The sequence below is a fragment of the Globicephala melas genome, chromosome 9 (genome assembly GCF_963455315.2).
Source record: "Globicephala melas chromosome 9, mGloMel1.2, whole genome shotgun sequence".
Lineage (NCBI taxonomy): Eukaryota > Metazoa > Chordata > Mammalia > Artiodactyla > Delphinidae > Globicephala > Globicephala melas.
The window spans coordinates 11,119,560-11,130,975 of NC_083322.1; positions in this window are offsets into that span (position 1 = coordinate 11,119,560).

The window sequence follows — 11,416 nt, forward strand, 5'->3', positions numbered from 1 at the left end:
CTTGAAACACCAACATCTAGCCAAGATGAGACTTTATAGATATTTGCCAAATTAACAGAAAAAGAAATGTCTACTTTCTGCTGCAGATCTGCTATATATTCAACAAAGTGAACAGATTTTTTAACTTAAATATTTTCTTGCAGTCTTACAATTATATCTGAAGGCCTTCTTTGAGGCAAGTAGATGTTATTTCAGCCTGACCATGTTGAAGAAAAGCAAAGCGAGGGGCGGTGGTAGAAGTGTCTTGATAGAGCAGTGGAGGACGTCAGGTTTGTGGACATCACAAAAGAGGTTTATGAAAATTTATGTATCTGAATCATGAAATATATGGCCATTTCTAGACCTACTTGCTTTGTTTTGTCCTTTAAGAGGTTTTCAACTTAAAAACAGAACAATTATTTTGCCAGCAAAATGCGTTTATTTGGGAGAGGGTTTACTGCAAGAGAAATCGCAATGCAGGACATGCAAGCTGTAGCAGAAGCCATAGAAGTCCCACAAACAAAGGAGAGGAACCTCATAGAGTAAAAGGAGGATGTTGGGAAGGGCTGTTTTGAACCAAAGTCCTTTGGAGGAAATTGAGAATTCAGGGTTGTGATGGTTTCTCACTGGCTGAGTTGCTGGGGTAGCCGGTTACTTACAAGAGATGCAATGTGTCTATCTTTTCCTGTTGAGGTTTGTAATTGATGATTCTTTCCTGTTGATGATTCTTCCCTGGGGCCTGTAATTGACAATCCTTCCGTAATTTACACTGATGGTCGGCTTGAGACTCCCTGTCAGGTCTCCCTTAAGGCAGGGTTTTCCTTTGTTAATTTTCACACAGGTAAGAGAGTTGAAGCATAGACAATATTCACTTTTCTGCTCAGAGACCCTACCCTAACCCCAAAGGGTTTGTGGATGACAGAAGCAGCTCTGTTTCTGCCCTCAAGCCCTCTTACTGCCTTATCTCCTATTTTCCTTTATTTTGTACTTTATTTTGTACACTGCATGAAAAGTTAGTGAATTAGGCAGGCATGGAGAAATAATAAGAATGAATCAGTCCTATAAAAATTTTTAAAATGTAAATGGCTTCTTATTAATATTCAAAATTGACATTATAACATACAATTCTACTGAAAAAGCACTTTCTGGGTGAAAGAAAGCAAAAAGTCAACTCCATTCCTCTGTACATCTACATGAATTCATACCTCCTCCTCTGCCTTCGACAGAGTAGCCCCCATTTGCCGCAACTAGAGAAAGCCCACGCGCAGCAACGAAGACACAATGCAGCCAAAAATTAATTAAAAAACAAAAAACTGAGACCCTTACAAATGACAGAGGGATGAGGAATGACACAGAAATTATAGGAAAAATCAGGCATGAGGTTTGGAGAGCAAAGACCAACTCCTCACGGTTAAAAATGTAACCTTTGCTGAACCTAGTTAAACATACTTCCATGTGCCTTCTCCCATTATTCCAGTTATTAATACAACAAATAGAACTAAAATGCCTTCTATGACAAAGAAATGAAAACAGAAAATTAGTTTTCAGATTCCTAATACGACATATTTTATATAATTTAATACAACTAATTAGTTCAATTTAGTCAGTTATGATTTTTTTTTGTTTAAATAAAGAAAATGTGTCCATTTAAGCTTAAACCTATTTGACCTCTGTATTGGGATTCCAAACAGTCTTGGATGGGACAAGTGAAAGCCCTGAATAAAGAAGCAGAACACAAGACTGTGGGCCCCACATATTTATACACCTGCGCCATAGCAACGGCACTTTCAGTTAAAGAAAGAGTTCTCTGACTCGTGACTCGAGAGTTGGCTGATGTAGACACTGAGTGTATCCACCTTGAGAAGTAGTATTTGCATCATCCTCATGTACGGAAACAGGGCCCAGGGCCCTTTGGGTGGCTGACATCTCAAAGATGAGTCTGACATGCTGAAAGAAGAATTAACTTTTTTTTCTATTTGGGGTCTTGTTAACCTCTTTAGCCTGATACGATTACTTGAATTTTTACTTAATCAAGTCCAATTTTTAAAACTCAGTTTCTCAAACACGTGCAACCTAACATTCACTTTTGGTGACATATTTTATTATGGTTTCATCCTGTGAATTCTCACCTTCTTTGTATTTCTTGTCCCCTGTTACTAAGACCAGGGTTTTCTTTTGCAGTAAAATTCCCTCTGTCTGGCAAGTCTCCACAGTGCAGTCCCTACAGCCAATTCTAGAGGAACCAAGCCTGGGATGGGAGGAGACATAGATCCTAACTCCAATTCACTCCCTAAGTGCTGAAGGTCTTTGCATAAACCATTAACTGCCTTACATCTTAATTTATCTGTTATTAAAAGGAAAAGCATAGTATCATGTGTAGCAAACCCTTCAGAAATAATTGAGACAGAAGGCTTTAAAGCAATTAATAATTTATCTTTTCTTGTCTGGAAATGTAATATGCTAATATTCCCACCATCTGCTAGTTAATACTAATACCTAACTAAAGATTTTATAATTCTGGGCTTTTTCTTTAGTGTCTTTGTCTCTTTATAACAGTACTAAACCTGGGAGAGGTCTGTTGAAAAATATTATACCCAAGCCTCATGCTTTCTGCAAAGCAGAATTATTTTACTATATAATTTGCTATGATACTTAGAATAAGATTTCACCAGTCATGTTTCATATCCCTAATCCAAAGTCCCTAATAAGTCACATAATTTCACACTCCCACATGCTGTTGATGCCTCTCAAATATTAATCAGTGTCTAACAAAATAAACATCTCTGTTACCATCTATGTCTAAGTGGATCTAAAGAGCTTTCCCTTCCAACAAAGAGGTGGACCATGTAGAATAGAAACCCCCAAATTCCTTGGGCTCCAGGCTCATAAGTCATCTGGGACTGACTGTGATTGTGAGGAGCACTGCTGGGAGCAAGCTGACAAGAGCTCCAGAAACAGCTCCAACACAGACCTAACGGCTTCGGCAGCAGTTGCGCTGGCCAACGTTGGGCCAACAGATTCCCCTCGGGAGCCCCATGCATTAGAATGTTAATTGCTGCCCCCATTCCCAATTCACAAGAGCAGGGCCTCCATGCTGCCCTTCTCCCTGTGGAAGGCTGTTCTGCATCCTTCTCCCACCAACATCTTCATTATAGCCTTAAGTCACTCTAAAAAGAGAAGCAGCTTACTGAGGCTTTAGTACGTTCTCCTATAACCCAAGTCAAACTTTAGCCTTCAATGCCCCAATCTAGGGAGAAGTGATGGGGCTGCATCTAATTCTAGTGTAAATACCATTTCTCCCCTTTTGGATCCAGATGCCCTTATTTCTTCTCCTAGAGACAAGAGAGATGTACACCTCAGTCCCCTGATGTACGTGCAGTCTCATGGGCTTCTGTGAGCATTGGGAGTATAATGGACATCCTAGTACATTTCTCATAGTACTACGAGCTCAGAAAATAGACATCAGCGTTAAATACACAGATTTTAAAATCCAGCTCTACAGAAAGTTGATAAAGGGAGCTTCAGCAACTACTGAAAAAAAATGGAAAAGCAATAAGGTCACCCAAAATCCTTAACACAGAAGGGTGAAACTTCTACACCTCTTTAAACATTTTTTCAGGTTTACTGATGTATAATTAACAAATAAAATTGTCAAATATTTGATGTGCAAAAAGTAATTATTTGATATATGTATACATTGTGAAGTGATTCAAACTATTTTTTAAATTAAATTTTGTATTTTAAAATCATTGTGGATTTACATGCTGTTGTATTAAATAATACAGAAGTATCACTTGTACCCTTTTCTAGTTTCCCCCAATGGTAATATCTTGCAGTTTATAAGTTTATAGCTTTACATTTAAGTCCGTGGCCCACTTAGGTGAATTTTTTTAATAAGCTGTAAGACCCACGGAGCTGCTTTTTTTTCTTTTGCCTATGGATGGATGGCCAATTGCTCCAGGACCACTTCTTGTAAAGTCTATCTTTCTCCATTAAATTGCTTTGGACCGTTGTCAAAAATTAGTACGGTACATACATGTATTTATTTCTGGGTCCCCTATTGTGTTCCACTGATCTATGCATCTATCCCACGTAGACGGGATACCACATAGTCTTTATTACTGTCGATATATAATAAACCTTAAAACTGGATAGATTGATTCCCCCCTCATTTTATATTCCTTTTTCAAAATTGTTTCACTATTCTACTTCCTTTGCCCTTCTATATAAATTTTAGAACAGTCTTCTGTATACGTGCAAAAAAATCTTGGGCTTTTGATAGGAACTGTGTTAAGCCTATATATACATTTGTGGAGAATTCAAATCTTTACTGAGTCTTCCAATCTGTGAACACAGTTTCTCTCCATTTATTTAAATAATTTTTTCTCTTTTGTTTGCAATATGTAGCTTTAAGCATATAAATTCCGTGTATTTTGTCAGATTTACATGAACTTACTTCACTTTTGAGCTCCTGTAACTGGTATTGTGTTTTTAATTTCAGTGTTCACATATTTATTGTTAGTATATACAAATACAATGGATTTTTGCTTCTCTTATATCCTGTGGCCTGGAAGAATTTACTTACTCTAGGAGATCTGCATAGATTCCTTGGGATTTTCTAGGTAGACAACAGAAACTATCTAGTAGGGACAGCTTTATTTCATCGTTTCCAATCTGCATGCCTTCATTTTCTTTCTTACTTTACTGCATGGCTAGAATGCCTAGCACTACGTTGAATAAGAATGTTGAGAGCAGATATTACCACCCTATTCCTGATCTTAGGGGGAAATCATTCATTTATTATTTAGTATAGTGTTAGCTGTGGGCTTTTTGTAAATGCTGTTTGTCAAGTTGAGGAAGTTGCCCTCTATTCCTATTTTTTGAGGATTTCTATTATGAATATATGTTGAATTTCATCAAATTTTTCTGCATTAGTTGATGATTATGTAATTTTTCTTTCTTAGTCTATAAATATTGTCTATACATCGATTTATTTTCAAACGTTGAACCAGACTTGCGTTCCTGAAATAAACTCCACTATGCTGTATACTTCTTTTTATATACTGATGTATGCTATTTGCTAAAACATTGTTAAGAATGTTTACATCTATTTTCAAGAGATATATTGGTTTGTGGTTTTATGTGTCTTTTTTATGGTTTTGGTATCAGGATAATACTAGCTTCATAAAATGAATTTGGAAGCACTTCTTTCTTCTAATTCTGGAAAATATCAGGCAGAATTCGTGTTAATTCTTCTCTGTCTGTAGAATTTTCCAGTAAAACCATATGGGCCTGGAGAGTTATTGGGGGGGAGTTTTTACATTATGAATTCAATTTTCTTAACAATGAGAAGATTAAAAGGAGGAGGGTACCTCACTACAGCCACGTAGGGGTGAAAGTCTAGGCTCTCCACATAGTTTCCACTGATGCCCAGGTGGAGAGGTGGCTCACTGCTGGCTGGCATGGAGGAAAATCCTGGCACCCTACTTGGTCGTCTCTAACACAACCCCAACAGGAGCTCTGCAGAAGGCCCTTGACTGAGACTTGGAACAAAGGATGAGCCTAAGACTGAGAATCAGAACGAGAGAAAAGAAACCTCTACCCCCATCAAAGCTATGTGCCGGGGCTTCCCTGGTGGCGCAGTGGTTGAGAGTCCGCCTGCCGATGCAGGGGACACGGGTTCGTGCCCCGGTCCGGGAGGATCCCACATGCCGCGGAGCGGCTGGGCCCGTGAGCCATGGCCGCTGCGCCTGCGCGTCCGGAGCCTGTGCTCCGCAACGGGAGAGGCCACAACAGTGAGAGGCCCGCGTACCGCAAAAAAAAAAAAAAAATGTGCTAGAAGGCAATGGAGTGACAATTGTAAAGTGCTGACGAAAAAAGAAAAGCTGTCAACCCAAATTTCAGTGAAAATATCTTTCAAAGATCAAGAAGAAATAGGAGTTCATCAGAAAAAACAAAAACAGAACTTATTGCTAGAAAACCCACACTACAAAAAAGTTCTTGGAAATTTGTCAGACAAAGGGAACATAATACCAGACAGAAATCTGGATACACACAAAGACATGAAAAGTGCTGAAATGATAAAACTGAGGATAAACATTAAACTCATTTTTAGAAAGTTTTAACAGATGACTATATAACAGAGAGTCTAAAGCAGGGTCCACTCAGTGTTACCTCATGCGAAGGACACAGGAGCAGCATGTGGTCTTCAGCCTCTAGAGACCAGACCACCGCAGAGTCAGATCCAGGCTGGAGACTCAGTGTGCTTCTAACATAGTCTGCTTTTAATTTGGTGTATCCCTGATCTAATACCTAAATAGTACAAAGAATATTTTTAAAAATTAGGATGCCAAGTGGGATTAAAGTAGTCATCTGAACGTTTAATGGATAATTGATGATTTAAGGAACTACTGTTAAATTTTATTAAGTGTAATAATAGTATTTTGGTAATAAATTTAACGTCTCTGTCTTTTAGAGGTACATCATGAAATAGTGCTTCAGAATAATTGAAGGAAGGAAAAATGGTGGTGTTATATATAAAACAAGATTGGCCATGATTTGATCATTGTTGAAGCTGAGTGTTGTACACATATAAACACGGAGATTCATTACTATTCCTTCTCTTTCACAGATTTTTAAAATTTTGTATTAAAAATTTCTTTAATCGTATCAAGAGCCAATCATTTTAATGTAAAAATGAGTAACTCCTTATATATTAATGACATAAAATGGATTCCAAGATATGTTGAAGAGTAAAAAAAGTAAGATATAAACAGTTTGTATGTGTACAAATTGTGTTAGAAGGACTATTTGTATATACATACATACATACAAACTGTTTGCTTTGGAAGAAGACTACAGTGAATGTGTAGAAAAGATTTGTTTTTTAATATACCCTTTTGTACTATCAGAAAATTTTGTCAGCCCCAAGTAATTCAAAATAAAATATGTTCTAAAAATCAATTTTCAAAATCTTGGCTCTATCCCCTACTTGCAGTGTGGCCTTAAGACGTTTCTTAACCTCTCTGGGCCTCAGGTGCCTCTTCTATAAAGTAGGGATAATAAAAGTGTTTTCCCCAAAAGGCAATGTACTAAATGAGTTAACAGTGAAAAGTGCTTCCAACCACGGCTCATAAGAACTCAAAACTCATAATTTTACTTGTATTCTTCAGAAAAATAAGTAAGGAAATGGTCTAATGCTTAAGAGATTCAAAAGTTTCACCATGGAGCCCATTACCCAGGTAGAAGAGTCGATTGAAAAATTCGGATATTTCCAGCTGGGAAACAATGTTTTGTGAGGGTTTGGGGTTGAATACACTGTAATCCAACGGCTCTCAACTGGGGGTGATTTTGCTCCCCAAAGGGCTTGCTTTGCAGACAACCTTCAAGGATGCCTTTATTGTTATTAAATTCTGAATCTGATTTTTATTCTCAAACATTTTTAGCGTCCAACTTTAAAAAACAAGTTTTTTCTTAATGGTTTTATTGTTTAGAATTTCCTCTTCTGTTGCTCCTGTATTGACAGCTCTCTCTCTCCTCTCGCCTACAGACCCAGAATGTCTTTCATAAGCAGCTACTTATTAGGAATGCCTGTAGCCTCCAGGTGGCCAGGAGGAATTTAATTTATTGGCACTGGCTGAGAAAATACCTCCCTGAAAAAACATAATGTCTACAAAATGAAAAAGAGAAAAACAGAAGTCAACAGATAGACTCTGTGGTACTCTGTGGTACACGGTATTATGTTTCTACATAGGTAATGCCCACTCTCAACATTTCTGTTTTCTCAGAATGAACACTGGTTGACTCTCTGAGTGAAGTGAAACAAGCAGTGAAGCTGGGTAGGGGTAAAGATATCATGGGACAGATGGTGGACAAAAGCCACAAGTACTGTGACCTCAACAGCAGTCACAGAAATAAGGATTTAGCATCTTCACACCTTTTCTTCCTTGATGTGTCCTGTGTGCACTTGCATATTTGACCCATTTTCTTCTTTCATTCCCTTTCCCCCCCTCTTACATACAGCGTGTGCTCATGGTGCTGCATTTTTCACATTATCCCACCAATTACAGAATATCCAGAGAGGATTTTCACATTCTAGAGAAGGAGCAGGGTCCATCTAGGAATTCTGGTCTTAGAGACGGATGAGTCTTTGATACCACTGGAGAAGTCAGCTAGCACACTTGAGTTGTGCATTGTGGTAGGCGAGAGCTTTTTACAGGGGAGGAGTTGTTAAGGTTGTAAGAAGGAAATACGTTTTTTAACCCACATCTGAATATTCCCTCTCTGTTTGGGGTATCCTCCCTCATCAGAGACTAGAATGTTCTCAACATCCCTTGCAGCAGGGGCACAGGCGTGACCCAAGCTCCGTCGCTCAGGTGCTTTTGTGCCAGAATTTGGCACAAAAGACCAGTAATGGTAGAGGGAGGAGCCACCCAGAATTAAACGTGATAAGGCTGGCACTATAAGCTGTAGCAAGTCCAGCACACACCACACTGTCCAGGCCCACGAAAGGCTTTTTGGGGTGGTGTCCTCATGGAATCAGTTCTGCAGAATGATTTTTGACCATTTTGCATGACGCTGGTCAACTCCAAGCCTGATTCTCAGAGACTATGTGAGCTACTTTGTACCCCTTAATAAATGTTTTCTGCTTTAATTAGCCAAAGTCTGCATCTATTGCTTGCAACTATGAACACTGGATGATGATGATACATGTGGAAACTTGATAAATAACAGGAGTGGTATAATGACTGGGTTTTTCCTTCTTTCCAATTATCTGTTAAAATGCCCTAAGAGGAGAAAGAAAAAGAGCAAGTTTCCTTTTTTGTTTGCCCTCTGATTTTTCTTTAAAAAGCTTGGACCCAGGCTATAACCACAGGGAGGAGACCCTCAAAGAAATGTTGCAAAGATTAACCCTTGAAACTTCAAGGCAGCAATCTCAGTTCACTGTCTTGCCGTGACCTGAATGCACCAACAGGACAGCTTTGCCCTATAAATGGATGACTCACCACAGATAATCAGGAAAATTACTTCAAGCTATGTCAGCAATTGCCTCTGATAGTTTTCAATGCCTGCCTTCTGTCCCTGCCTGAGTCAATTTCCTAGCTTAAGCATCCAGAGCCAATTGAGAAGATATATTTGGTTTGTTTTTCTATCTACCTTCATTATCTGGAAAAATCTTCAGTATTTCCTGCTCTCAACCTCCTCAATCTTTTTGTCCCATCCACTTGAAACCCAGAATACAGCTTTAGATTCATAGAGGCATGCCTTTCCTAAAACCATGAAAACACCCATGACTAGTTCTTTCCAGTCCTAAAAGCCTTTTGATTTTTTTTTTCTACAGGCATACCTCATTTTACTGAGCTTCCCAGTTACCGCATTTTTTACAAATTTAAGTTTTGGTGGCAACCCTGCATCAAGCAAATCTATCAGCGTCATTTTTCCAACAGCAATTGCTCACTTTGTGTCTCTGTGTCACATTTTGGTAATTCTTGCAGTATTTCAAAATTGTTCATTATTACTATATTTGTTATGGGGATCTGCGATTAGTGATCTTTGATGTTCCTATTGCAAAAATATTATGACTCGCTAAAGACTCAGATGATGATTAGCATTTTTAAGCAATATTTTTTAATTAAGGTATGTAATTTTTCTAGACATAGTGCTATTGCACACTTAAAAGACTACAGTATAGGGTAAACATTAACTTTTATGTGCACTGGAAACCAAACACTTCATGTGACTCCCTTTATTTCAATGCTCACTTTATTGTGGTGGTCTGGAACTGAACATGCAATATTCCCAAGGTATGCCTGTATTCATTTTTAAAGATTGTTTATTTTCTGTCTCTTCTCAATAGAGCAGGGACTTTTGCTTGTTCAATAATATTTTTCTAGGGCCATAACAGTGATACTGTGCAAAAATTAAAATTGTATGTTGTTAGGGTGCATGCGGCTATAAAGGGGTGGCATGAGGAAGCTTTGTGGTGATGGAACAGTTCTGTACCTTGACTGTGGTGGTTACACAAATGTACACATGTGATAAAAACAGCACAGAGGGCTTCCCTGGTGGTGCAGTGGTTAAGAATCCGCCTGCCAATGCGGGAGACACGGGTTCGAGCCCTGGTCTGGGAATATCCCACATGCCACGGAGCAACTAAGCCCATGCGCCACAACTACTGAGCCCATGTGTCACAACTACTGAAGCCCACGCGCCTAGAGCCCAGTGCTCCGCAACAAGACAAGCCACTGCAGTGAGAAGTCCGCGCACCTCAACGAAGTGTAGCCCCCCCTCGCCACAAGTAGAGAAAGCCCGTGCGCAGCAACAAAGACCGAACGCAGCCAAAAACAAAAAAATAAAAAAAAAACAGCACAGAACTATTTATACTGTACATACACACAAATAAGTGAATATAAAACTGGTGACATCTGAACAAACTCTGTGGATTGTACCAATGTCTGTTTCCTGGCTGTGATACTGTAATATAATTATACAAGATGTTACCATTAGGGAAAACTAGGTGAAGGGTACACAGAAACTCTCTGTACATCTTTTTACAACTTCCTATGAATCTACATTTCAAAAAAAATTTTTTTAATAATTGTTGAGCCATTTAATTAATTAAACCCAATTTGCAACTATGTTTTTAAAAACAGGAAAAGGAAGAAAATATTTAAGGTTAAGAGTAGCTTTCTTTGGATCTTGTAATGATGGGAGGTTTATTTTTATCTTTCTACCTATCTGTTTAAATTCTTAATGGAAATATTTCACTTTCGACTTTAATTTTTGGTCCATACCTTTCTTATTCCTTTAGATATTCTTGCAGTCTCCTACCACAGAAGGAGGCCTTTAAATAATCTTTGAAATTTAAAGATATCAACCTTCCCTCACCCACAGCCCCTAAACTGAGCCCCAAATGTGCGCTAAGGTGGAAGACCATCCACGGAACATGGTGAACCACATGGATAATTCTGGAAGCTGTTAATTATAATCTCTTTAGACAGCCTTTTTAAACTGTTCTCCTTCCTCTGCCACTGCAGTCATCAATTTGTCTTGTTGGTATTTGAAGTTCACTGAAAGAACAGGTTTGATTTTGTTAGTATGACTAAAGGAAATATTTTCTGCTTGCCCCATCCCCTGAAACAGAGAAGTTCTGAGGGCAGGTAGAAGCACGGTGTTCCTAATGCCACTGGAGAGCCCACGTCCATGACTAATTCTTTCCATTCCCAGAAGGCAGCTCAGCTTTTTAATTGTATGTATGTATTTTAATGCAAAACAACCTTCTTCCTTCTCCTGTATGCTCCTTTACCTGAAAGCCCCTTGGTGATAATTTTCAAAACCCTGTTGGAACTCGCCACCTCCAGCTGTGCAGGATGTGTCTGACAGCACTTCAGTGAGAAAGCTACGTCAGACTTGATCCTTTAAAAGAAGAAAAATCACA